At 38.0% G+C, this 27633-nt stretch overlaps 1 protein-coding gene and 1 non-coding gene across 6 annotated transcripts in view; one reads left to right on the forward strand and one right to left on the reverse strand.

Annotated features, from left to right (window-relative positions):
• Positions 1-240: 240 nt before the first annotated feature.
• Positions 241-27633, forward strand: part of MARCHF8 (membrane associated ring-CH-type finger 8) — a 190355-nt gene continuing 162962 nt past the window's right edge. For 2 of the 5 annotated variants that reach the window (XM_036999338.2, XM_036999335.2), the window contains exon 1: positions 241-393. The gene's annotated coding sequence lies outside the window, so the exon portion shown is untranslated. The other 3 variants (XM_036999337.2, XM_073241198.1, XM_036999336.2) reach the window with 3 other exon arrangements.
• LOC118968578 (U6 spliceosomal RNA) lies at positions 9145-9251 on the reverse strand. The gene has a single exon (XR_005056312.1). It is a non-coding gene; the product is annotated as a U6 spliceosomal RNA (small nuclear RNA).

A 27633-nucleotide genomic window follows, 5' to 3' on the forward strand; every position in this document is an offset into this window, starting at 1 on the left:
TAATTGCCTTCTCTTTCCAAATTACTAGTAATTGATGCGATCGAGCCCAAGGGTTACAAAAGGACCGCAGGGGGTAGTGGGAGTCTTTCCCCTTCCTGGGCCGGGTCAGCCGGGGCGCGTTCCGTCCCTTCCACCCACAGCGCAGAGAGGCAGGGAGTACAGATGAGCTGCGCCGCGGCCGCCCGCGCAACCGCCCGCCGCGGCCGCCACGCCCCTGCCCCACCCCCGGGCGAGCACGTGATGTGCACGTCACGTGACGGCCATTCCGCGTCCACCCGCGGAGGGGTGTAAACAGGCCCAGTGGTGGCCATCTGCGGCCCTGCTGCGCCCGCGTCTGCGGCATGCTCCGGACCGGCCGGGGCTGCCGAGCCGCGAGCCCGGCGCCCACCTGAGGTAACTCCTGCGGTCTCCGGGCGGGCGTACGCCGCGCGCAGCCGCTGCCGGCTGCGACGAGGCCTGCCAGGCCCTCGGTCCCCACAGGGGGTGTGGCTGTCGGCTGTGCAGTCCGCGACAGGTGGGCTGGGCTGGGCGGGGGCGGCCAGCGAGGCCCGGGCCCGAGCCACCCTGGGCCTGGGCCCAGGCGCTTAGCCAGTCCTAGGCGGCAGCGCCCTCCGGCCGTGGGCCCTTCCGCCCCGGTGCTCGAGGCTGCCTTTGAGGCTGGGTTGAGCCGAGGGCCACCGGAACCGTCCGGGGCTGAGGGCCTTGGGCTGCCAGCGTGGAGTCCCAGTTGACGTCTGGCACCTGCGGGCTGTGAGACCTTGGGCAAGTCAGCCCTCGCCCTTGGCCTGAGTTTGCACATCTGTGAAATGAAAGTCTGGACGAGGTGATCTGTAGGACCTTCTACTTCTGACGTGAGTGATCTTGAGAGAGATCTGCATGCATTGGAAGCTTCCAGAGGAAAAGCATAGGCAGATGATTGTCATTTAATAGCTGTTTGTCTTTAACTTTTCATCTGACACGATTTGGATTCTTGTTCACCTGGGTGAAGTTTTGAATGGACAACTTATTAGAGAAAGCCATAATGGTTTATTTCACTTTAAAAAAATTTTTATTTCTTCAGGCTTTTTTAAATGCAACGGAACCTTTTTTATTAAAACCATATTTGGAAGCCTAATTCCTAAAAAAGTTAAAGATGAAACCTTTATCTGCCTCATTGTCTTCCCCACCCACCTCTCCAAGGGCCCACAGAGATCACAAGCTGAGAAGAGCTATTACAGAGAAAACGTATTGTGTGTTAGTTGCCCTGATGAGATTTGGAAGACGAATCTTTTTCGTATGTGGAGTCTTATTATTTTTCCTTTGATTTTGTCTGACTGTGTCATTGAATTAGGAGGCATTTAGTATATTCCGCGTATGTACTGGGCAAAGGCCCACAGACTTCCGACAAACCTTTCTTGTTTCATCTTTTCTTGCATCCCAGTCTCACAGTAAATAAGCTATTATAGTGAGACTTCAAGCCTCGTTGCTGGTTTAGTTGCTCAGGCACAGAATGGGAGTAGAAGATGGACTTATTTAAACCAACTGAATAAGGACATTTCCTCTGAAAAACAATGAAATTTGGGAAGCTGTACGACCTACAAGTGTTACAATCATGGAATAATGTGAATATACCCCAATTTTTGAAACTTTGGAGCAAGAGAATTTGGATTTTGAGACAATTGGGTTTAGGAATCCCAGGGCTTGGGGTGGGTGGGAATCTTTTCCCCCCAGGGCAAATTACCTTTGAAACTGAAGTCAGTCAGAGGGAGAAACAAAGGGAGAGAAACTCGTTTGTTCCCTACAAGCAATTGTCCACTTCCGCTTTCCCCTGTCTTCACCACCGGGCCTCAGAAAGACCCCAACAAACTTCTCTGCTAAATCTGGCAACCCTAAATGTGAAATTTTTATCTCCTTTAAGTTAGCTCCAGGAAGAAATTGGAGATATATAGACAGGAATGAATTGATTCAACCAGTCAAGAACTACTTGTTTTCAATAGTAGTGTCGCCTTTTTGAGAAATAGCTCTGTCTCACTTGTGGTCTCTTTTTTTCCCCCCGTGGTCTCTTTTTTTCTCCCCTATGTAGGAGTTCCTTTTCTGCCATAAATACATCATATTTAGGTTTATACTTTTGGTGGTAAACAATTTAAATATCTGAAAGCAAAAAAAAAAAAGGTTATCAAAATTTCAGTAACAAATTTGGATCATGAAATGGCATATATATATTTTTGCCATTATACTCTTGTTTCAGTTATACTCTTGCTTCCCCCTCCCTTGTAAACACCTATTGGTATGGAGATAGGCTACTCTCCACCCCTTGGAAACACCTATTGATACGGAGATACACAAGGCCTGGTGAGAGATTCTGGAAATACTGGAATTTTACCCACAGGAATAAAAGAGGTTCTGTTTCATATAGTGAGTGAACATATGAACAGAATATGAGGTACTGGTGTGTAGGAAAAAATTATCACGAGGATTTTTTTTAAGTTGAGAAATGCATGGTTTCCTCATTTTGTTTTTGAAGACTAGAGATGAGAGTTACTGAAACCTCAAGTTTGATATTGAAAGAGATAAACTATGGCCTTTTGCAGCTTGTCCTCTTGGTCCTTCTGTGAGGTGAGCCAGAATTGGAGGTCAAATGGACTGAATGGAACCTAAGGTGAACGAGTGGAATACATTGTCTTTTTTGAAAGCAAACTCACTTCCTTCATCTTTGGTTTAGGTTTAGGCATATCACTTCCCTTCTTTGGGTCTGAATATCTGCTACAGTGTGAAGAAATTGGATTGTTTTTGCACTATCTTAATTTTAATTTCAGATAAACAGTGGATAAATTTTTAGTATAAATATTGCATAGGGCATGCTTTACTAAAGCAATTGATTATCTGAAATTCAAGTTTAACTGGGTTTACTGTATTTTTATTTGCAATATCTGGCAACCCTAAATGTGAAATTTGTATCTCCTTTAAGTTAGCTCCAGAAAGAAATTAGAGATGTATAGACAGGAATGAACTGATTCAACCAGTCAAGACCTACTTGTTTTCAATAGTGGTGTCGCCTTTTTGAGAAATAGCTCTGTCTCACTTGTGGTCTCTTTTTTTCCCCCCTATGTAGCAGTTCCTTTTCTGCCATAAATACATCGTATTTACGTTTATACTTTTGGTGGTAAACAACTTAAATATCTGAAAGCAAAAAAAAAAAGGTTGCCAAAATTTCAAAAACAAATTTGGATCATGAAATGGCATATATATATTTTTTTCCTATAAAAGATAATTTACCACCTTGTTTTCCAGTTACATGATTGACTTCAAGACATGTTCTAAAGCAGTGGACTGTTCTGATGGAGAATAATTTTCAGGAAGTTCTTATGCCTTTCTCTTTGGCCCCTGTGACTTGGGAAGATGATCAGTATATGCACTGTATACTTTTTATATTTTAACTGTTGTTAGTCTTGTCTGCTATATTTTGAGGAGTTTTAATGTTGAAATTCTTTTTTCAAGGTGTGTAATTTTTAATCCCTCATTTTTGAGTTTTTTTTAAACTACAACAGATCTAATTTCTTATCTCACTCTGAAATTTCTGAATTTTCTAATTCATTTATTCATTCAACAGTCAACAAAAACCTGAGTGCCTTCTGTGAGCCAGGCTGATGTGATCAGTGTTCTAGTTCTTCAGGTGCTTATCTCTGACTGGGAGTTCAATCACATGCAGTCCAGGGATAATGTGATGAGGGCCTTGAAGAGATACAAACGCTGTGCAAGTTGAGAGGAGGTTGAGTGCCCATCAGGTGGATAGATTGAATGGCAGCACTGCCTGGGGGAGTTGGTATTTAATGCAAGTCATGGTGGTAAAGGTGGAGTCAGGAAGGCAGGCTTACAGAAGAGTAGGAATAATCAGGAAAGGGTAGAAAATAGAACTTTTCAGTTCTACAAAGCATATAGTTTGTTGGACTAAAAATAGTTGATGATATTGACATTTGTGTCACTGTGGTGCTCCTCATCTGCATTAAGTACGGAACAACTTTATTATGTATCTATATTAGACTTTCAGATGTCAGTGTAGCTCTTTGAAAAAATGTTTATGAAATGTGTCACAATGTAAAAGCTTTAATTTGCATACATAAAGCTCAAAAATGGTATAGTACCACCATACCCTTGAAACCTGTATGCCTCTTCTTGATTAGACCCTTCACCTCAGAAGTAACCACTGTACTGGATTCTGTGCCTACAATTTCTTTGCTTTTCTTGAAAATGTTATTTTATATGTAGATACCCATGAAGAACATAGTTTACTTTTGCGTATTTTTGAACTTATAAATGCCATCATCTATGTGGGTTTTTTTCTGTGACCTCTTCACGTATAATTAGGTTATGTACTTTTTTCACACCTTTCTCCCAAGTTTCCATCTATGTTGGTTTTTTCCAAATGTTAGGCATTCCCTCAGGTAAACACCTAGAATTACAGCTGCTGCTCGTAGGGTGTACATCTGTAATTTTACTAAATATTGCCAAATTGCTTTATTTACTCTCCTACCAGCAGTGTATGTGAGTTCCTGTTGGTATCCTGCCTACGTGCTCCCCAGTGTTCCATGTGAAGAAATCGTACATCTAATCATAAAGGTGTAGTATCCAGAGTGTGTAAAGAGCTCTTACACCTTAACAATAAAAAGAAAAAGAACTCAGTTAAAAAACAGACAAGGGATTTGCATAAACATTTCTTCAGATAAGACATACAAATGGCCAATAAGCACCTGACAAGATGCTTGACCTCATTAGCCACCAGGTAATGCAAATCTTCTGATTTCAACTATAGTGAAATACCATGGTGCCCCCACTAGGATGGATATAATGAAACAGGCAGGTAATAACACCTGTTGGGGACATTGTGGAGAGATTGGAATACTGTTGGTGGGAATGCGAAGTGGTAAAACTACTCTGAGAAACGGTTTGCCAGTTCCTCAAACAGCTCAGTGTGGGGATACCAGATGACATAGCAGTTCTAGTTCTAGGTATATACCCAAAGAAAAACCAAAACATACATCCACCTCACAACTTGTACACAAATGTTCATAGTAGCAGTATTCATAATAGCCAAAAAGTGGAGACAACTCAAATGTTTATCAGTTGGTGAATGGAGAAATAAAATGTGGTTTATCCATATAATGGAATATTCAGCCATAAAAAGGGATGAACTATACAGTCTCATGCTAAAGCATAGGCAAACCTTGAGAACATCATGCTAAGTAATAAAAGTCACAAAAAGCCATGTATTATATGATTACATTTATATGAAATGTCCAGAATACATAAATCTATTGAGATTTGTGTTTTGCTAGAGCTGGTGTTGGGGTGGGGGAAAATGGGAGAACGGCCTGTTACTGAGTAATGGATTTCTTTTTAGGGTGATGAATTGTTCTAAAATTGATAGCAGTGATGGTTGCACAACTTTGAATATGCTAAAAATCATTGAATTGTACATGTAAGAAAAGCCATTGGTAGAAGGAAATTAAAGAAAAAATAAAGCAATGCCATGTTGTGAGAAGCACTATGAAGAGGCCTGTATGGTGGAGGGTCCAACACTTGCCCAAGGCTGCATGAGTGAGCTTGGAGGAATATCCCATCTTCCCCCCTTGTATGCGGACCACAGCATTCAGGTGATCCTACAGCCTGGCCAACAGCCTGACTGCAACCTCATGATAGATCATGAGCAGAGATTTCCAGCTAAGCTCTGCCTATACCTGACTCACAGGTATGTTTATTGTGAGACAATAAACATTTTGTTTTAAACCAGAGTTTTGGGGTAATTTCTTATGCACAATAAATCACACACGGGTAGCAACATTGTATTATATCTTGCCTTTTATTTTAGTGTAAAAAGCCGTAATGGTTAAATTGATAAACCATAATCGACTTTCTATCCATCATTTGTTAACCACAATTTGTGACTGGTAGGTAGTAATTCATTTCTTGACATATTCTCCAAATTATTGGGGGGATGATTATATTTAGAATAGCTTGATGACTTTCTTTTTTATTATGATTTAAAAAATTTGTAATCTCTATGTGATGTGTTAATGAATCTTTATGAACCAGGACAGACCACTTCTAGATGGTATAGCAGTATGGAGCACTTCTCATATTGTCATATCTTCTAGTAACATTTTATATTTAGAAATTGTAGATGGTATTAATGTGTCTTAGGCAGATTTATTTCATTATTTGTGCTTGAATATAGGTATTAAAAAATAATTATTGAGGCAAAACTGCAGTTTCCTAGAAGGCAGTCTTTTCTTAGAACCATATGAGAGGAGGTTAAAGAAGATATTTGTTCTTTTCCATTGAATATTTCTGTATTTTTGTGGAAGAAAGATCGTATGACTATATGGTAAGGAACTCAGAGTGCGTTTTGGAATTTGATTTTAGAAACTAAGACAGTGTTTTAAAAGTTTTTAAGGATTCTCTCTTTTTCTTGCCTTTTTAAAAATGCAAAAGATATTTATTAACTAACATACAAAGACATCTGAAATGTATGAAAAAAGCAGACCACAGAAGTTTTCTGTTTTCTCCTGAAAGTTTTTATGGTTTTAGTTCTTATATTTAGGTCTTTGATCTATTTTTAGGGGTTGATAGGGCATGAGGTGTGAAGTATGGGTGTAAGAAGCATTGTTTTTCTTTAGGTATACACAGTTATTTTGGTATCATTTGTTGAAAAGATTATCTTTTCCCTATTGAATTTCTTGTCCATTCTCAATTCTTTGCCCATTGAAATACCATGGCATTTTTGGTGGAAATCAGCTAATGATATATGTATGTGTTTACTTCTGGACTCTCATCTTGTTGATTTGTATATCTGTCCTTATGTCAATACCATACTGTAGTTTTTTTTTTAAACATTTTATTTTGAAATTATTTTTGATTGACAGGTATCACAAAGAGGTCTTTTATGCCCTTTACCTAGATCCTGTGATGCTAACTTCTTACCTGATTGTGGCATATTTATATCAACTTAAAATTAGCATTAACTAAATTACATACTTGATTTTCCACATGTGGGTTATTTCTAGTTTTTGGTTTTCATTAATAAAGCTACTATAAATATACATGTATGGGTTTTTGTGTGAATATAACTTTTTGGTTCATTTGAACAAATAACCAGAAGTAAGCATGCTAGGTCCTACAGTAAGTGTATGTATAACTTTATGAGAAAATGCTATTATTTTTTGTGGCTACAGCATTTTGCATTCCCTGCAACAGGAAATGATAGTTCCTTAGGCTCTGCATCCTTTGTATTGCCAAGCTGTTATTGCTGTGGTAGTTGTTGAATTTTATTTTCCATTCTATTAGGTGTGAAATGGTATCAAATTTTAATTTTAGTGTTCATATCCCAGCCACTAATGATGTTGAACACCATTTGACAAGCTTATTTGCCAACTGTATATCTTCTTTGATGAAATGTCAGTTCAGAGTGTTTTGCTTATTTTGTTGATCTCACCTGTTGATCTCAGAGAGTTCTTACTATACTCTGAAGACAATTTATTATCAGATATGTGATTTGTAAATATTTTCTCAGTCTGTGCATTGGCTTTGCATTCTCTTAAACAGTATATTTCACAGAATAAAAGTTTTTAATTTTGATAATTCTAATTCATCAAGTTTTTTTCCTATTATATGGTTTGTGTTTTTGGCATCATAGCTGACAAATCATTTTCAAACCCAAAATTACACAGATTTTCTCCTATATGTTATCTCCTAGAAACTTTACAGCTTTATGTTTATGTTAAAATCTATGATCCATTTTAGTTAATTTTTGTGTAAAGTGTGAGGTAAATTTTTAGGTTCACTTTTCTCTGCATATGAATGTCTACTTATTCCTGTACTATTTGTTGAAAAGAATACAATTTCTTTATAGAATTGTCTTTGCACCTTTTTTTTTTTTTGAGAGGGCATCTCTCATATTTATTGATCAAATGGTTGTTAACAGTTAACAACAATAAAATTCTGTACAGGGGACTCAATGCACAAATGCACAATCATTAATCCACCCCAAGCCTAATTCTCATCAGTCTCGGATCTTCTGAAGCACAACGAACAAGTTCTTACATGGTGTACAAATTCTTACATAGTGAATAAGTTCTTACATGGTGAACAGTACAAGGGCAGTCGTCACAGAAACTTTCGGTTTTGATCACGCATTATGAACTATAAACAATCAGGTCAAATATGAATATTCATTTGATTTTTATACTTGATTTATATGTGAATCCCACATTTCTCCCTTATTATGATTATTTTTAATAAAATGCTGAAGTGGTAGGTAGACGCAAGATAAAGGTAGAAAACATAGTTTAGTGCTGTAAGAAAGCAAATGTAGATGATCAGGTGTGTGCCTATAGGCTAAGTATTAATCCAAGCTAGACAAGGGCAATAAAACATCCACGGATGCAGAACATTTCTCTCAAAACGGGGGGGTGAGGTTCTAAGCCTCACCTCTGTTGATCCCCAGTTTCTCACCTGATGGCCCCCCTGTGACTGTGCCTGTCTTAGGTTGTTCCTCCCTTGAGGAATCTTACCCGTCTCTGGCTAACCAGTCATCTTCCGGGGCCATACAGGGAGATGTAAAGTTGGTAAGTGAGAGAGAAGCCATATTGTTTGAAAAGGTTAGCTTTTTACTTCTTTGCAGATTTATGCCCTGTGGGTCTTATGCCCCGCATTTGTCTTGAGGTATCTTTACCACTTGGAAGAATTATGATACTCAGTAAATTCGATATGAGGCACAAATTCTATTGAAGGGTTGTAATTAGGAAGGAAGAAAAAAAGCTATAGAGGTAGCAGATGGAAGAAAACATGGGAAGATTTATTATTTCTTTGACATATCTTCTTGTAGAGTAACTTAAGCATGTATAGGTTTTAAACTACTAATTAAATTGCACACACACATTAACATAATAGGAATACAGTTACATAACCAAAGCAGACCTACAATTACCAGCCATCTCCAGTGAAACCAAGAAAACCAGTTAGGCACCCTAAGCATTTGTGAAAACTTACCTATGATATGATGGATATTGTCTAACTGAATTTGAATAGGTTGAGAAAAATCAGACAATTTAAAACAACACACTCCTGGGAACTGTTCACTTCCCACATGTTCTATTAACAGTAGATAGTAAAAATATGGAATGCTTCACGAATTCGCGTGTCATCCTTACTCAATGGCTATGCTAATCTTCTCTGTATCGTTCCAATTTTAGTATATGTGCTGCCAAAGCGAGCACTGTAGTTGTTTTTTTATTAATGTATTATTGATATACACTCTTATGAAGGTTTCACGTAAAAAAACAATGTGTTTACTACAATTCACCTGTTGTCGTGTTCTGGCCCATACCCCATTACAGTCACTGTCCATCAGTGTAGTAAGATGCTACTGAGTCACTATTTGCCTTCTCTGTGCTACACTGTTTTCTGCATGATCGCCCCCACACCATGTGGGCCAATCATAATATCCCTCAATCCCCTTCTCCCTCCCTCTCACTCTCCCTCCCCAATCCCTCCCCTTTGGTAACTGCTAGTCCCTTCCTGGAGTCTGTGAGTCTGTTGCTGTTTTGTTCCTTCAGTTTTGCTTCATTGTTATACTTCACAAATGAGGGAAATCATTTCATACTTGTCTTTCTCACCTGGCTTATTACAGTGAGCGTAATATCCTCGAGCTCCATCCATGTTGTTGCAAATTATAGAATGTGTTTCTTTCTTATGGCTGAATAGTATTCCATTGTGTGTATGTACCACTTCTTTATCCATTCATCTGCTGATGGACACTTAGGTTGCTTCCATATCTTAGCTATTGTAAATAGTGCTGCAATAAACACAGGGGTGCATATGTCTTTTTGAATCTGAGAAATTATATTATTTGGGTAAGTTTCTAGGAGTGGAATTCCCAGGTCAAATGGTATTTCTGTTTTTAATTTTTTGAGGAACCTCCATATCGCTTTCTACAATGGTTGAATTAGCTTACATTCCCACCAGCAGTGTAGGAGGGTTCCCCTTTCTCCTCATCTTCGCCAACACTTGCTGTTCTTAGTCTTTTCAATACTGGCCATCCTAACTTGTGTGAGGTGATATCTCATTGTGTTTTTTATTTCCATTTCCCTGGTAATTAGTGATGTGGAGCATCTTTTCATGTCTCTGTTGGCCATCTGAATTTCTTCTTTGGAAAATTGTTCGTATCCTCTGCCCATTTTTTAATTGGGTTATTTGCTTTTTGGGTGTTAACCCCTTGTCAGATATGTTGTTTACAAATATATTCTCCCATACTGTAGGATGCCTTTTTGTTCTGTGGATGGTATCCATTGCTGTACAGAGCTTTTAAGTTTGATATAGTCCCATGTGTTCATTTTTGCTTTTGTGTACGTTGCTCCAGGAGATGAAATCAGAAAAAAGTTGCTCATGTTTATATTCAGGAGATTTTTCCCTATGTTATCTTCTAAGAGTTTTATGGTTTCATGACTTACATTTAGGTCTTTGATCCATTTTGAGTTTACTTTTGTGTATGGGGATAGACAATAATCCAGTTTCATTCCCTTGTATGTAGCTATCCCATATTGCCAACACCAGTTGTTGAAGAGGGTGTCATTTCCCCATTGTATGTCCATGGCTGCTTTATTGTATATTATTTGAGGGTTAATATCTGGGCTCTTTAGTCTTTTCCATTGGTTTATGGGTCTGTTTTTGTGCCAGTACCAAATTGTCTTGATTACTGTGACTTTGTAGTAGAGCTTGAAGTCAGGGACTATAGTCTCCCATGCTTTATTCTTCCTTCTCAGGATTGCTTTGGCTATTTGGGGTCTTTTGTGGTTCCATATGAATTTTAGAATTATTTTCTCTAGTTCACTGAAGAATGCTCTTGGTATTTTGATAGGGATTGCATCTAATCTGTAGATTGCTTTAGGGAGGATGGCCATTTTCATAATATTCTTCCTATTCATGCACATGGGATGTGTTTCCATTTATTAGTATCTTCTTTAATTTCTCTCATGAGTGTCTTGTAGTTTTCAGTTTCACTTCCGTCGTTAGGGTTATTTCTAGGTACTTTATTCTTTTTGATGCAATTGTGAATGGAATTGTTTTCCTGATTTTCTGCTAGTTCATCATTATGTGGGAGTGCAACAGATTATTGTGTGTTAATTTTGTATCCTCAGTGTTGCTGAATTCAGATATTAGATCTAGTAGTTTTGGAGTGGAGTCTTTAGGGTTTTTTATGTTCATCTGCAAACAGTGACAGTTTGACTTCTTCGTTACCATTTCTGGATGCCTTGTATTTCCTTGTTTTGTCTAATTGCGATGGTTAGGACCTCCAGTACATGTTGACTAACAGTGGGAAGAGTGGGCATCCCTGTCTTGTTTCCGATCTTAGGTGAAAAGCTTTCAGCTTCTCACTGTTAAGTATGATGTTGGCTGTGGGTTTGTCATATATGGCCTTCATTATGTTGAGGTACTTGCCCTCTATACCCATTTTGTTGAGAGTTTTTATCATGAATGGATGTTGAATTTTGTTGAATCTTTTTCAGCGTCTGTGGAGATGATCATGTGGTTTTTGTCCTTTTTCTTGACAAAGTGGATGGTGTTGGTGGATTTTCCAATGTTGTACCATCCTTGCATCTCTGGGAGGAATCCCACTTGATCATGGTTTATGATCCACTTGATGTATTTTTGAATTCAGTTTGAGTATTTTTGCATCTATGTTCATTAGGGATATTGGTCTGTAATTTTCTTTTTTTTGTGATGTCTTTGCCTGTTTTGGTATTAGAGTGATGTTGGCCTCGTAGAATGAGTTTGGAAGTATTCCCTCTTCTCCTTCTTGGAAAACTGTAAGGAGGATGGGTATTATGTCTTCACTAAATGTTTGATAAAATTCATCAGTGAAACCATCTGGGCCTGGTGTTGTGTTCTTAGGTAGTTTTTTTGATTACTGATTCAATTTCCTTGTTGGTAATTGGTCAGTTCAGATTTTCTGTTTCTTGCTGGGTCAGTCTTGGAAGGTTGTATTTTTCTAGAAAGTTGTCCATTTATTCTAGGTTATCCAGGTTTGTTACAATAAAATTTTCATAGTATTCTCTAATAATTATTTGTATTTCTGTGGTGTCCATAGTGATTTTTCTTTTCTCATTTCTGATTCTGTTTATATGTGTAGACTCTTCTTTTCTTGATAAGTCTGGCTAGGGGTTTATCTATTCTGTTTCTTTTCTCAAAGAACCAGCTCTTGGTTTCATTGATTCTTTCTATTGTTTTATTCTTCTGGATTTTATTTATTTATGCTCTAATCTTTATTATGCCCCTCCTTCTACTGACTTTTGGCCTAAGTTGTTCTTCCTTTTCTAGTTTCATTAATTGTGAGTTTAGACTGTTCATTTGGGATTGTTCTTCCTTCCTGGGGTAGGCCTGTATTGCAATATACTTCCCTCTTAGCACAGCCTTTCCTGCTTCCCACAGATTTTGCACTGTTGAATTATTATTGTCTTTTGTCTCCATATATTGCTTGATCTCTGTTTTTATTTGGTCATTAATCCATTGATTATTTAGGAGCATGTTGGTAAGCCTCCATGTGTTTGTGGGCTTTTTTGTTTTCTTTGTGTAATTTATTTCTAGTTTCATACCTTTGTGATCTGAGAAGCTGGATGGTACAATTTCGATCTTTTTGAATTTACTGAAGCTCTTTTTGTGACCTAGTTATGATATATTCTTGAAAATGTTCCATTTGCACTTGAGAAGAATGTGTATCCTATTGCTTTTGGATGAAGTGTTCTGTAGATGTCTGTTAGGTCCATCTGTTCTAACATGTTGTTCAGTGCCTCTGTTTCTTTGCTTATTTTCTGTCTGGTTGATCTGTCCTTTGGAATGAGTGGTGTGTTGAAGTCTCCTAAAATGAATGCACTGCATTCTATTTCCCACTTTAATTCTGTTAGTATTTGTTTCACGTATGTAGGTGATCCTGTGTTGGGTCTATATATATTTATAATGGCTATATCCTCTTGTTGGGCTGACCCCTTTATGATTATGTAATGTCCTTCTTTGTGCCTTGTGACTTTCTTTGTTTTGAAGTCTATTTTGTCTGATACAAGTACTGCAACTGCTGCTTTTTTCTCCCTATTAGTTGCGTGAAATATCTTTTTCCATCTCTTTACTTTCAGTGTGTGTATGTCTTTGGATTTGAAGTGAGTCTCTTGTAAGCATCATATAGATGGGTCTTGGTTTTTTATCCATTCAGTGACTCTATGTCTTTTGATTGGTGCATTCAGACCATTTACATTTAGGGTGATTATTGATAGGTATCTACTTATTACCACCGCAGGCTTTAGATTCGTGGTTACCAAAGGTTCAAGTGTAATTCCCTTACTATCTAACAGTCTAATTTAACTCACTTCATATGCTATTACAAACACAACCTAAAGGTTCTTTTTTTTTTCTTCCTTTTTCTTCCTCCTCAGTTCTTTGTATGTTGTGAACCATATTCTGTATTCTTTATCTATCCCTTCAGTGACATCTATTTGGCCTTAGGAATACTTCCATCTATAGCAGTCCCTCCAAAATGCACTGTAGAGGTGGTTTGTGGGAGGAAAATTCTCTCAGCTTTTGTTTATCTGAAAATTGTTTAATCCCTCCTTCAAATTTAAATGATAACCTTGCCAGGTAGAGAATTCTTGGTTTGAGGTCCTTCTGCTTCATTGCTGTAAATATATCATGCCACTCACTTCTGGCCTGTAAGGTTTCTGTAGCGAAATCTGATGGTAGCCTGATGGGTTTTCCTTTTTATGTGAACTTTATTCTCTGGCTGCGTTTAAAATTCTGTCTTTATCTGTGATCTTTGCCATTTTAATTATTGTATGTCTTGGTGTTGTCTTCCTTGCATCCCTTGTGTTGGGAAATCTGTGCACCTCCATGACCTGAGAAACTATCTCCTTCCCCAGATTGGGGAAGTTTTCAGCAATTACCTCCATAAAGACACTTTCTATCCCTTTTCTTCTCTCTTCTTCTACTGGTACTGCTATAATGCGAATATTGTTCCATTTGAATTGGTTACACAGTTCTCTCAATATTCTTTCATTCTTTGAGATCCTTTTTTTTCCCTGTGCCTCAGCTTCTTTTTATTCCTCTTCTCTAATTTCTATTCCATTTACCATCTCTTCTACTACATCTAATCTAGTTTTAATCCCTCCATTGTATGTTTCATTTCAGATATGGGATTTCTTAATGATTGAATCTCCATCTTAATTCATCCCTGAGTTCTTGAATATTTTTCTGTACCTCCATGAGCATGTTTATCATTTTTATTTTAAACTCTCTTTCAAGAAGATTGGTGAATTCAGTTTCATTTGGCCCCTTTCCTATTGTTTGTGAGATTTTGGTCTGAACCAGGTTCCTTTGATGGTTCGTAATTTTACATGGTGCCCTCTAGCACCCAGAAGCTCCAGTCTCTGGAGCTGCTCAGCCCCTAGCGTGAGGTTGGGGGTTATAGGGAAGTAGCGCTTGTGCCTAGCGGGAGGCAAGAGTGGTTTTTTGATTCCTTACTGCGGTGCCTGTCTCCAGGATCAGAGCCAGTGAGCCGAGCACACAGGTGTAAGTAAGCCTCTGTGCTAGTCAGTCTCTAGCAGTTGTAGGTGGGTCCTCCCTCTGGCTCACCTGATTGCACTGTGCAGTGACTGCCAGTTTGTGAGCAGGTGCTGGCAGGCCAGGAGGAAGGCGCAGCAGGCCGCATGTCACAGTGGGGCACCTGGAAACTGAGCAGCCAGATAGAGGAATGGAGCGCCTGAAGGTCCTCCCAAATTCCCAACCTGCTTGGCAGAGTGTGCCCGGACAACCTTGTTCACGTATCCCTTCTCCCGTGCAGCAAGCTCCGTAGAAACCCCGCCCCTTCAGCAGCCCTCTCTGTGCTAGGAAGCCTCTCAGACCGCCTGACTTTCCTTTGTCCCAGAGTGGCTGGATGTGGATCCCCGTCCTCCACAAATGGCCAGAATCTCAGTCTCTCAAGCACTCCACCTTTCCCAGCTCCCCAACTCCACCAACCTTCAGAGCACCGCTCTATGTAGGTCTGTGCTCCAAAGCAGACCTCCAGGGCTGGGTGTTCAGCAGTTCGAGGCTTCCATCCCCTCCCCTCTCCGTTTCTCTTCCTCCTGCTGGTGAGCTGGGGTAGGGGAAGGGCTTGGGTCCCACCAGATCAAGGATTTTGTACGTTACCCTGTTTCGTGATACCTGCTCTGTTCATGAGGTCTGTATGCAGTCTGGTGCAGCCTTCTTCCCTGTTGCTGTTTTAGGGCTAGTAGTATTAACCAAATTTTCACACTTCATGTGGTTTTGGGAGGAATTCTTTGTCTTACCTCTCATGCCGCCATCTTGAATTCCCCCTTGGGTAGTTTTGTGATTACCAATTCAATTTTGTTGCTGGTAATTGGTCTGTTTAGATTTTCTGTTTCTTCCTTGGTCAGTCTTGGAAGGTTGTATTTTTCTAGAAAGCTGTCCATTTCTTCTAGGTTATACAGCTTGTATATAGTTTTTCATAGTATTCTCTAAGAATTCTTTGTATTTCTGTGGGGTCCATCTTGATTTTTCCTTTCTTATTTCTGATTCTGTTTATGTGTGTAAGTTCTCTTTTTCTCTTAATAAGTCTAGTTGGGGTTTATCTATTTTGTTTATTTTCTTAAAGAACCAGGTCTCATTTTAATTGATTTTTTTGTATTGTTTTAGTCTGATCTTTATTATGTCACTCCTTCTGCTGACTTTGGGCCTCATTTGTTCTTTTTCCAGTTTCAATAATTGTGACTTTAGACAGTTCATTTGGGATTGTCCTTCTTTCTTTAAATAGGCCTCGATTGCTATATACTTTCCTCTTAGAACTGTCTTCACTGCATCCCAGAGAATTTGGGGCTTTGTGCTGTTGTTTTCATTTGTCTCTATATATTGCTTGATCTCTGTTTTAATTTGGTCATTGACCCATTGATTATTTAGGAGCATGTTGTGCATCCTCCATGTATTTGTGAGCCTTTTTGTTTTCTTTGTACAGTTTATGTCTAGTTTTATACCTTTGTGATCTGAGAAGTTGGTTGGTAGAATTTCAGTCTTTTTGAATTTACTGAGGCTCTTTTTGTGGCCTAGTATGTGGTCTATTCTGGAAATGTTCCATGTGCACTTGAGAAGGATGTGTATCCTGCTACTTTGGGTGTAGAGTTCTGTAGAGGTCTGTTAGGTCCATCTGTTCTAGAGTGTGTTGTTCAGTGCCTCTGTGTCCTTACTCATTTTCTTTTTGGTTGATCTGTCCTTTGGAGTGAGTGGTGTGTTGAAGTCTCCTAGAATGAATGCATTGCATTCTATTTCCTCCTTTAATTCTGTTAGTATTTGTTTCACATATGTTGGTGCTCCTGTATTGGGTGCATATATATTTATAATGATTATATCCTCTTTTTGGACTGACCCCTTTATCTTTATGTAATGTCCTTCTTTATCTCGTTACTTTCTTTGTTTTGAAGTCTATTTTGTCTGATAGAAGTACTGCAACACCTGCTTTTTTCTCCCTATTGTTTGCATGAAATATCTTTTTCCATCCCTTGACTTTTAATCTGTGTATGTCTTTGAGTTTGAGATGAGTCTCTTGTAAGCAGCATATAGATGGGTCTTGCTTTTTTATTCATTCTATTACTCTGTGTCTTTTGATTGGTGCATTCAGTCCATTTACATTTAGGGTAATATTTCGTAGATATGTACTTATTGCCATTGCAGGCTTTGGATTTGTGGTTACCAAAGGTTCAAGTGTAGCTTCTTTACTATCTAACCGTCTAACTTTAACTCACTTATTACACTATTATAAAAACGGTCTGAGGATTCTTTATTTCTCTTCTTTCTGTTTCTTCCTCCTGCACTCTATGTTAGGTGTTTTATTCTGTACTCTTTTGCATTTCCCTTGACTGCTTTTATGGATAGCTGATTTTATTTTTTGCTTTTAGTTAATCTTTGATCTGCTTTCTTTGCTGTGATTTTGTTTTCCATGGTAACATCTATTTAGCCTTAGGAGTCCTTCCATCTAGAGCAGTTCCTTTAAAATACACTGTAGAGGTGGTTTCTGGAAGGTAAATTCCCTCAACTTTTGCTCATCTAGGAATTGTTTAATCCCTCTTTCTAATTTAAATGAGAATCTTGCTGGATACAGTATTCTTGGTTCAAGACCCTTCTGTTTCATTGCATTAAATATATCATGACATTCTCTTCTGGCCTGTAAGGTTTCTATTCAGAAGTCTGATGATAGCCTGATGGGTTTTCCTTTGTAGGTGATCTTTTTTCTCTTTGATCTTTACCATTTTAATTATTATATGTCTTGGTGTTGTCCTCCTTGAGTCCCTTCTGTTGGGGGTTCTGTGGGCTTCCATAGTCTTATAGACTATTTCCTTCCCCAGCTTCGGGAAATTTTCACCAATTATTTCTTCAAATACACTTTCTATTCCTTTTTCTCTCTCTTCTTCTGGTACCCCTATGATGTAAATATTGTTCCATTTCAATTGGTCACACGGTTCTCTTAATATTCATTCATTCCTAGAGATCCTTTTATCTCTCTCTGCTCAGCTTGTCTGTATTTCTGTTCTCTGATTTTTATTCCATTAACAGTCTGTTGCACCTCATCCAGTCTGCTCTTAAGTCCTTCCATTGCTTATTTCATTTCTGTTATCTCCCTCCAGACTTTATCCCTTAGCTCTTGCATACTTCTCTGTAGCTCCATCAGCATGGTTATGACTTTTATTTTGAATTCTTTTTCAGGAAGATTGGTTATATCGGTCTCAGCAAGCCCTCTCTCTGGTGTTTGAGGGATTTTGGACTGGACCAGGTTCTTTTCATGGTGATGGAAGTTCTCACTGGCGAGTGCATGTGTGTAAGCTGGGAGAACAAAGTCCCTTCCTGCTTTCTTTTCCCCTTTCCCTTTTCCACTGCCTGTACCGGTTAGCCGTACACAGGGAGCAGTCTCTGGGTTAGTCCCCTGAGCTGCCGTGGGCAGTGTGGCCCTCTGGTTGGCTTAGAGCACTTGTGGGGGTCGCAGGTGAGTGGTGTGTGTTCTCCTGTGAGAACGGCGCCCCTTCATGCCTTTTGGACTTTGCACCGGCTTCCTCTGTGCTGTGCAGCTGTGTGCTGGAGGCAGCCTGTGGTCCTGGCTCGGTTAGCTGCGTGCTAGGAGAAGACTCTGAGTGGTTCCTGTAGGTGGGGCTGCTTCCCGGCTGGTCTGCAGCAGTGGTGGTTCAGCTGGTTTGCTTGTAGTGCCAGCTGTGGGGGAATGAACGGCAGGCCACTTATTGCTGTGAGTGGATTCGGAGCTGCATTGCCACCCAGGGTGTTAGGGTGCCTGAAGTTCCTTAAAATTCCCAGCCTGCTTGGCTAAGTGTGCCAGGACAATTTTGTCCACCTGTTAAACCCTTGTCCCTTTAAGACTTTTAAAGTGCCCGCTTTTCTTTTGTCTTAGGGGAGCCGGCTGTGGAGACTTGTTCGCAGTCTCAGTCTCCAGTTTTACTTTTCCATTTCTCTATTCTCCAGTACACCATGTGATGTGTGTCTGTGTTCCTGGTAGAGATTGCTAGGGCTGGGACTGTGCTTCCACTCCCTCCCCACTCTGATTCTTTTCCTCCCACCAGTGAGCTGGGGTCCTGGGAGTGCCTGGGTCCCACCGGATCACGGCTTTGTATCTTACCCTTTTCATGAGATGCCGAGTTCTCCCAACTGTAGATATAGCCTGGCTGTTGTACTATGTCTTCTGGTCTCTCTTTTAGGAATAGTTGTATCTGCTGTATTTTAAAAATAAATATTGTTTTGGGAGGAGATTTCCACCGCCCTACTCACTCCGCCATCTTGAAATATCCTCTGTATTTAGTCTCTTAGGGAAATACAAGTCAAACTTATGAACCACTCTGTCTACAGGAATGGTTAAAATTGAAAAGACTGACAATATGAAGTGCTGATGAAGATGTAGAGCAATTGGAACTTATGTAAATTGCTAGTAGGAGTGCCCTCTGATCCACGCACTTTGGCAAACAGTTTGCCAGTTTCTTATTGACTTAAACATATACTTTCTGTATGATCCTATGATCCAGCAGTTTTACCCTTGGTTATAAAATAAAAAGTTTGGTCATAAGCCCCCCATGTTCAGAGATCAAAATTGGAAATAACACAAATGTCTTATAAATAATTATACAATAGAATACTACTCAGCATCAAAAAGGGAATGATAATGTCGCAGCATCAAAAAAAATTCTGAGCAAAAGAAGCCAGACACAGAGAACACCTACTGCATAGTTACATTGATCCTAAAGCCAATAAAATTAATATGTAATAAAGCAGATTAACGATTGCCTGGGGTCAGAAGTAAAGAAAATTGACTGCAGAGGGGTGAGAGGGAACTTTTTGCAGTGATGGAAATGTTCTGTCTGAATTTTGATTGGTAGTGTTTATACTGCATACATATTTATCAAAACTTGTCCAATGGTACACTTAAAAATAGGTGCATTTTATTCTGTCTAAATTGTATTTCAGTACAGTTGATTTATAAAAATATGTGTCTAAATGACATTTATGGAAAAAGCATATGTATGTGTGTTTTATGTAAACTACTTAACTGTGCATACACACATGTATAGGAAATGTCTACGAGGATGTTTGGCAGATGGTTACTGATTATTTCTATATGGTGGGATTTTCAGTGATTTAGAACAGTGATTGGACTTTTATATGTTATTTGTATTATTTTTTTCAATGAACATGTGTTGACAAAAAAAATTAAGTGTTTTTGTTTTTTGGTCATGTACACATTTTCTTCCTAAATGTTTTCATCTTTTAAATATTGAGTAAACATTGTACTAGTTATAAACTTAGAATTTAAATACTGTTACTCTGTAATCACCACCAGTTGGGAGCAAACCTTTACATTACCTTTGATGCCTTGGCCCCCCTTTTTCACCCCATCTTCTTGCCTCCCCACAGATGTAACTGCTACCCTAAAATTTGTTTATTGTGCTTATTTCCTTGTTTTTTGAACTTAATTAGAATCATACTGTGTGTATTCTTTTATTATTTGCTTTTTTATCACATAATATGAGACTTGAGAGTCATCCATGATTTTATGGTTCATTGTCATTTCATTGCTCTGCTTTGTTACATTATGTGAATATTCCACAGTTTGACCTTGTACTTTTAATGAATGAATTGGGTTGTTAATTTTTTTTTTCTGTTATGAGAAGTGGTTATATGAACATTTTGTGCATATCTTCTGGTGCACACAGGCAAGACTCTGGGTATATAATTAGGTGTATAGCTGCTGGGTTATAGGGTAATGCATTTCAACTTTCTAGAAGTATGTTTTCTGTTGTTCTGTAACAAATTACCACAAACTTAGAGGCTTAAAACAACACACATGTTATCTCATAGCTTTATAGTTCAGAAGTTGGGTAGTCTTGCTTGGCTTATGTGCTCTGGGTTGTACAAGGCTGAAATGAAGTTGGGCACATTTCACTTAAAATATCGGAATCTCTGATGCCTGGCTGTCTGTCTTGTCCACATCAGCCTTTCTTGTTCAAGTGAACTAAGAAGACACATTATTCTCTTCCCCATAAAGTTTATAACTCATTTAGCTCTTGCCCTGTTAGTGGATACTTAGTGTGCTTTGATTTTTCTCTTTCATAAAAGTGTTGCAATGACCATTCTTATATATATGTCTTGGAAAATTAAAGGAGTATAAGTTCTGAAAGTGGAGTTCTCTGGTCAAAGGGATTTAAATTGGGTAGTGGCAGTTGTTGCCCCACTTTTTATTTCAACCTACACGTCCTCTAATAATGTTTAGGTATCATTTTTCCATTCCTTTGCCCATCAGTTATCTGCTACTGATCTCTCTGTTTTTCTGTATTGTAAAATTAATATTTACATTTTTATCAAAATGCTTAGGTATTGTTTAAAAAGACTGAACATAAAGGCTTATAATGAAAAACAAAGTCAACTTCTGTTTTCTTCTCACTTTCCTCCATAATTCTGAACTTAATGCTTGTACCACTGTTACTGATTTATCATCTGTAGATATTATGCATTGTCTTCCTGTTGCGAGAATTTGGGCATCTTTAACTCTTCACTTATGTTTTCTTCATTCCGACTATAGTTGTAGCCCTATTTTTATTGAAGTCAGTGATTGGTATTTAGTCAGTGATCACTTTGTTCAGTTATAGAACCAAGTAGTAGTCTGTGACTACATTTCTTTTTTTTTAATTAAGGTATTGATACACACTTACGAAGGTTTCACATGAAAAACATTGTGGTTAGTACGTTCACCCATATTATCAAGTACCCCCCATACCCCATTGCAGTCACTGTCCATCAGTGTAGTAAGATGCCACCGAGTGTGACTACAATTTTTATGTCTCATTTTAAAGTTAGATTACCTCACTTTTTCACCTACATAACTTTTCATATACAGATTCTTAATTTTTGTCAGATATTGTCATATCATCTACAGTATCATATTTCCTATAAAACTCTGTACTTTCTGGAGGTGTTCCTTCCTAGAGCCATCCATCATCCTGCATTAATATGAACCTGAATTCTGTAGGCTTGCTGCTCTCGGTGTGTGGGAGACCTTTTCTCTGAGCCGTGCAGTTCTCCAGGGAACCATCTGTTCTCACCCTGTGTATTAGTCTTGGTAGTTTAGGCTCTTTCTCCTTAAAGTGTATTCCATAGACCAGCCATATTGGTATCATTTTAGTGCTTGTTAGAAATGTAGACTCTCAGGCCACACCCCAGACCTACTGCATCAGAACAAGGTGATTTATGTGAACCAAAAATTTTGAAAGCACTGTATTGTTCTATGCTGTGGTAACAACAGCAATAGCAGTAACAAAATACTTCTTGTTGTCACACAAAATCTACCAAAAGTTGGATATAACCTCTTCATCTGTAGCTATACCATGTGCCCTCCAAAATGGCAGTGGGAGAAAGAGCCAAGTGGAGGATCTTGAATGTTTTTATAGGCCAGGCCTGGGTGGGAAACATTACTCTCCCCATATTGTATTGGCCATGAATCAGTCACATGGCCTCTAACGTAATTACAAGAGAGACTGGCAAATGCAGGCTTCTGGTTTTCCCAGGATCAGGAAACTGTGCAGTGGGTAAATAGTATTGAGTCTGCCTCAGTTGACCATTCTGGTCCCCAGATGATTTCATTCTTCTTCCCTCATTAACTGCCCACCCTGCCTCCATCCAACCAGTCATTGCTTTCACTTAAAATATTGGAATCTCTGATGCCTGGCTGCCTGTCTTGTCCACATCAGCCTTTCTTGTTCAGGTGAACTAAGAAGACACATTATTCTGTTCCCCATAAAGTTTAATAAGAACACAACATGGTGAATAAACAATCCCATTGGAAACATGAACCATAGAGACACACAAGCCACTCTTGTGTAGCAGTTCTTTAATCCTATGGAGAGACATTGTAAAGGAAGGTTCCCATCCTTCGAAGGGAAGGATGTTTCTTTGATTGGACTGATGTTCTCTGGGAGAAACTCTCGCATCCTTTTTTAGTCCATGGCTGCAGGGACTGGCCTCTAGGAGGGTCTTCTTTCTCCATTTTCCTATTTGGCCATATCCCACACCAGAATGGGTTTTGGGAGCATACTTTCCTTGTGTACTATGAAGTTGGCCTATTTGTAGAAGTTTGGACTCCTACAGATTGTTTTTAGGTCTTGTGGTTTTTCTGCCAATATATTTCTCTCAGAAACTTAGCATACTCCTTATTCATTTGCTTCTCATCAGTTCAAAATGCCAAGAATCAAAACTTATTTTTGAGACTTAGTTCTCAAATCTACTTTATTTTTCTGCTTTCTTACTCCTTGCCTTTGTCTTGAGTCAGTGGAAGCCATCTACAGGTCACACTATAATCTGATCTCTGAGCTTATTGTTTTCTTGCAATACCTTGTTAGAAACAGTCAATAGTAACCAATGCTCCCTATATAAAGTTTCACTTTCTGGCTTTTTCCCCCATAGAGCTTTAAGCATATCAGGTATGTACCTTTTGAGAGCCAGCAACATATTTTCTAAATATTTTCCACTGCATGAAGTGGATCTTTTTATTCTCTAATCTGAAGTTCCTCTTTGCGTGCAAAGTGAAGATTTAGCAAATACAACTTGTTTAGGTTTTCCTTGTGACAGCAGTCCACTTCTGGTAGCAGTTTCTGGTTGGGGAGGTAGCCAAGGGACCAGGTTATTTGTAGACTTTTATTTCTATTTTTCAGCCAGTAGTTTGCTACCACTCATAACCTGAGGCTTAGGCCACTTGGCATCCCATAGGCAAATTAGTTATTTGTGTATCTTTATCCTTTAAGGCAAGTTAGTTCTTTTGTATCTTTATCATTTATTTTATATTGTAGCTTCCTTCCCCTTGCTAAATTTGTTACTTTTTAATATATTTTCTGCATTCAAAAAACATGTTGAAATCTTTTTTGTCTGCTTGGATGCCCTCTTCATTTGTGGCCTTGTGATTCATATTTTTCCTTTTTTTTAAAAATAAAAATTTCCATTTTGAGATAACTAATATGCAGTCATAAGAAATAATGCAGATTCCATTTAACTTTTATCTAGTTTCCTTCATAATTAACATCTTGAAAAATTATAGTACAATACTAAGATCAGAACATTGGCATTGTGATAGTCAAGATGGAGAATACTTCTGTCACCATAGGATCTTCAGTGTTGCCCTTTTATAGCTACACCCCCTTCTCCCTGTACCCAATGTTTTCTTAACCCCTGGCAATGATTAGTTTGTCCTCCTGTTTCTATAATTTTGTCTTTTCAAGGTTGATGTAAATGGAATCACACATTCTGTATTGGCTTTTTTACTCAGCATAATTCTCTGGGGATTTGTCTGGTTGTTGCATGTCCAAATAGTTCCTTTTTACTCATTTTTTTTTTTTGCTGGTTAATATTTTATGGCATGGATGTACCATGATTTGTAAAATTATTTGCCAGCTTGAATAAAGCTGTTAACAAACATTTGTGTGCAGGTTTTTGTGTGACCATATGACTTCATTTCTCTGGGATAAATAAATGTCCCTGGAGTACAGTTGCTGTGTCCCGTGATAGTTACAAGTGTAGTTTTTAAGAAATTGATTTTTTTAGAGTAGAAGTACTATTTTATATTCCTACCAATAATGTAAAGATGATACACAATTCCTCCTTATCCTCACCTGCATTTTGTTGTTGACACTATTCTTTATTTTAGTCATTTCTGATTTATTATTGAGTTTTGAGATTATTTACTCTAGATACTAGTCCTTTGTTAGATATGTGGTTTGTAAATATTTTCTCCTGGTTGGTAGCTTGTCTTTTTTTTTCATTTGCAGAGAAGAGTTTTTATATTTATGAGATCCAGTTTATAAATTTTTCTGCTTGGGAATCATGCCTTTGGTGTTAAGTTTAAGAACTCTGCTTAGCCCTAAATCCTAAAGGTTTTCTCCTGTGCTTTTTTTTCCCCTAAAAATTTTATAGTTTTAGGTTATGCCCTTAAGTTCATGAACTACTGAATTAATTTTTGTGTAAATTGTGAAACTTGGATTGAGGTTAGTTTTTTTTCATATTTCTCTTGCACATTTGTTGAAAAGCTGTCCTCCATTGAATTGCTTTATCAAAAATCATTTGGTCATATTTGCATGGGTCTATTTGTGGGTCCTCTATTCTGTTCCAGAGGGTATATGTCTGTCCCTCTGCCAGTACCACACACTATTGATTATAGTAACTCTATCATAGGTTTTGGAATCAGTAGACTGATTTCTCCCATTTATTTTCTTTCAAAAGTGTTCTAGCTATTGTATGTGTGTTGTCTTTCCATATATATTTAAAAATCTTGTCCATATCTACAAAAAAATCTTCTGAAATTTTGATAGGAATGTTGTTAAACCTGTATGTTAATTAGGGAACAACAGATATTTTAACTTTATTGAGTTTTCCACTTCTACAATATGCATCTTATTTGTTAATTCTCTGATTTCTGTTATCAGTATTTTATACTTTTAAGCATAAAACATCTTTGTTAGATTTATACCTAAGTATGCCATTTTTTTCATGATTGTAAATGGTGTTTTATTTTTACTTTCCATGACATTGTTTTCGTTGCTGTTATACAGAAAGTACAACTAATTTTGTATGTTTATCTTATATTCTCCAACTTTGCTAAACTCATTTATTCTGGGAATTTTTGGTAGATTCCTTGGGATTTTCTTTCTAGGCAATCATGTCACCTGCAAATAGGCATAATTTTCTTTCTTTCTTTCTTTCCTATCTGCATGCCTCATGCCAATCATTTCCTTTTCTTGCCTTATGGCACAGTTTAGAACTTCCAGCACTATGTTCAATAAAAGTTTCCTTTTCTCCACTTGTAGGTGGAAAGCATTTGTTCTCTCATCATTAATTATATTAGGTGTATTTTTTTTGGTAGATGCTCTTTATAATGTTAAGGAAGTTCTTTTTCCTATTTTTCTGAGAGTTTTTATTATTAACAGATGTTGAATTTTGTCAGATGCTTTTTCTGCATCCATTGATGTGATCACATGATTTTATTCATCAGCTTCTTAACATTGTAGATTACACTGATTATTTTTCAAAATTGAACATCCTTTTATTCTCAGATTGTCTTGATTTCTCCTTCCTCTCTGAATAATATTTTTGTTGGATATAGGGTTCTGAGTTTACAGTTCTTTCTTTTCATTCCTTGAAAGTTGTTGTGTCTCTTCTGGCCTTTGTGGTCACTGATGAAGTATTTGCTGTCATTTAAGTGATTTTTCCCTTATATGTAAAGTGTTTCTCTCTCACTGCTTTCAAGATGCTTTCTTTGTTTTTAAGGTTATGTAGTTTGATTATGATGTAGTGGTAAGGACTTTTTTGCATTTATCCTGTTTGCAGTTTGCTCAAAATCTGTAGAGTCTGTAAGTGTATATATCTTTTGCCAGATTTGGGATTTTTCAGTCATTATTTCAAGGTCTTTTTCAGTCCAGCCCTTTCTGATGACATGAATGTTAGATCTTTATAGTTAGAGTCCCATAGGTCTCTGAGGCTCTGTTCATTTTTATTTTTCAGTCTGTTTTCTCTCTGTCATTCAGATTGGTTAGTTTCTGTTGTTCTGTCTTCTGGTTCACTGACTCTTTTCACTGTCCTCACCATTCAGCTGTTGAGCCCATTTATTGATGTTTATATTTTAGTAATTGTGTTTATCAGTTCTGAAATTTCCTTTTGTTCTTCTTTATGTCTTATTTTTATTTGCTGACCCTTTCTGTGTGTGTGTGTTTAAACTGAGACCTAACAGTGGTGGGGATGAAAGTCTCAGCCATATATTTGGCCTTCTCTGATAACATCCTGGTGGGGATGTTGGGGTGCTTTGTTACTTTTGGACCAGAGCAGAAATCTAATCTGCCATTTGTTTTTGCTGTCCTAGGTTGGGGTGTGGTCACTGTTGGTGTTTGTTGGGAGTAGGGTATCTGAAAGTTATTTGTCTTTCTAGGCTGACCCTTTCCTAGTCCTTTGGTTAGAAATAATAGGCTTTTTCTGCGGGGGGGAGCATTTTTTGCCTTGCACTCTTTGTGTTTCTGTGTTGTCAGTTCTTCAGCAACAAGTTTGGGATATATGAAGCAAAAACAAAACCCATGGAACTCAACGCTGTTGTTTGAATCCTGAGGTCTCTAGCTGGTCTGCCTTCTCTCTGCCTTTCAGAGTCTTATAATTGTTTTATGTATAATATCCAGAGTTTTTAGTTGTGCTTAGTGGGACAAAAAGCAAAAAGTACAGGTTACTTGATCTTCCTGGAAACTAAAAAGTACCGGTTACTTGATCTTCCCAGAAACTAAGCTGCTTATTTTTAAAAAATCCTTTAACTGTTGTTTTAATAGTGTCTTGGTGGAAGAAAAGCTTAAGTTAAGTGCTCAATCCATACCATTATTACTTCTTAATGTTTTCTTACCTTTGTATGAATTTGGCAGATTATTTTATTTGTTTAATACTTATTTTGTTCATAGCACACAATCTTATGTGGAAGAGCCTTTGTGAAATGATTGAGAACATGAAACTCTGCCTGTCCAGGGTTTCTCCAAAAATTCTATGCAATAAGTGAGTTCCTTCTGTGTTATTCCCAGAAAGATTACTTTTAGGTTAGTTTCTTCAGGATAGTTGATGTAGAAGATGATACTTTAAACTATAATCTAATTTTTAAGTTAACATGATATTTTATGCTAGGAAGCTACATACAGTAAACCTTTAAATTTATCTTTATTTGTTAAGAAGTAATGTAAATACAACTTCAAGCTCTACTACAAAGCCACAGTAATCAAGACAATTTGGTACTGGCAAAAGAACAGAGCTACAGACCAATGGAACAGAATAGAGACTCCAAACATTAACCCAAACATATATGGTCAACTAATATTCGATAAAGGGGCCATGGACATACAATGGGGAAATGACAGTCTCTTCAACAGATGGTGCTGGCAAAACGGGACAGCTACATGTAAGAGAATGAAACTGGATCACTGTCTAACCCCATACACAAAAGTAAATTCGAAATAGATCAAGGACTTGAATGTAAGTCACGAAACCACAAAAGTCTTAGAAAAAAACATA

Source organism: Manis javanica, chromosome 7 (assembly GCF_040802235.1).
Source record: "Manis javanica isolate MJ-LG chromosome 7, MJ_LKY, whole genome shotgun sequence".
Classification (NCBI taxonomy): Eukaryota; Metazoa; Chordata; class Mammalia; order Pholidota; family Manidae; genus Manis; species Manis javanica.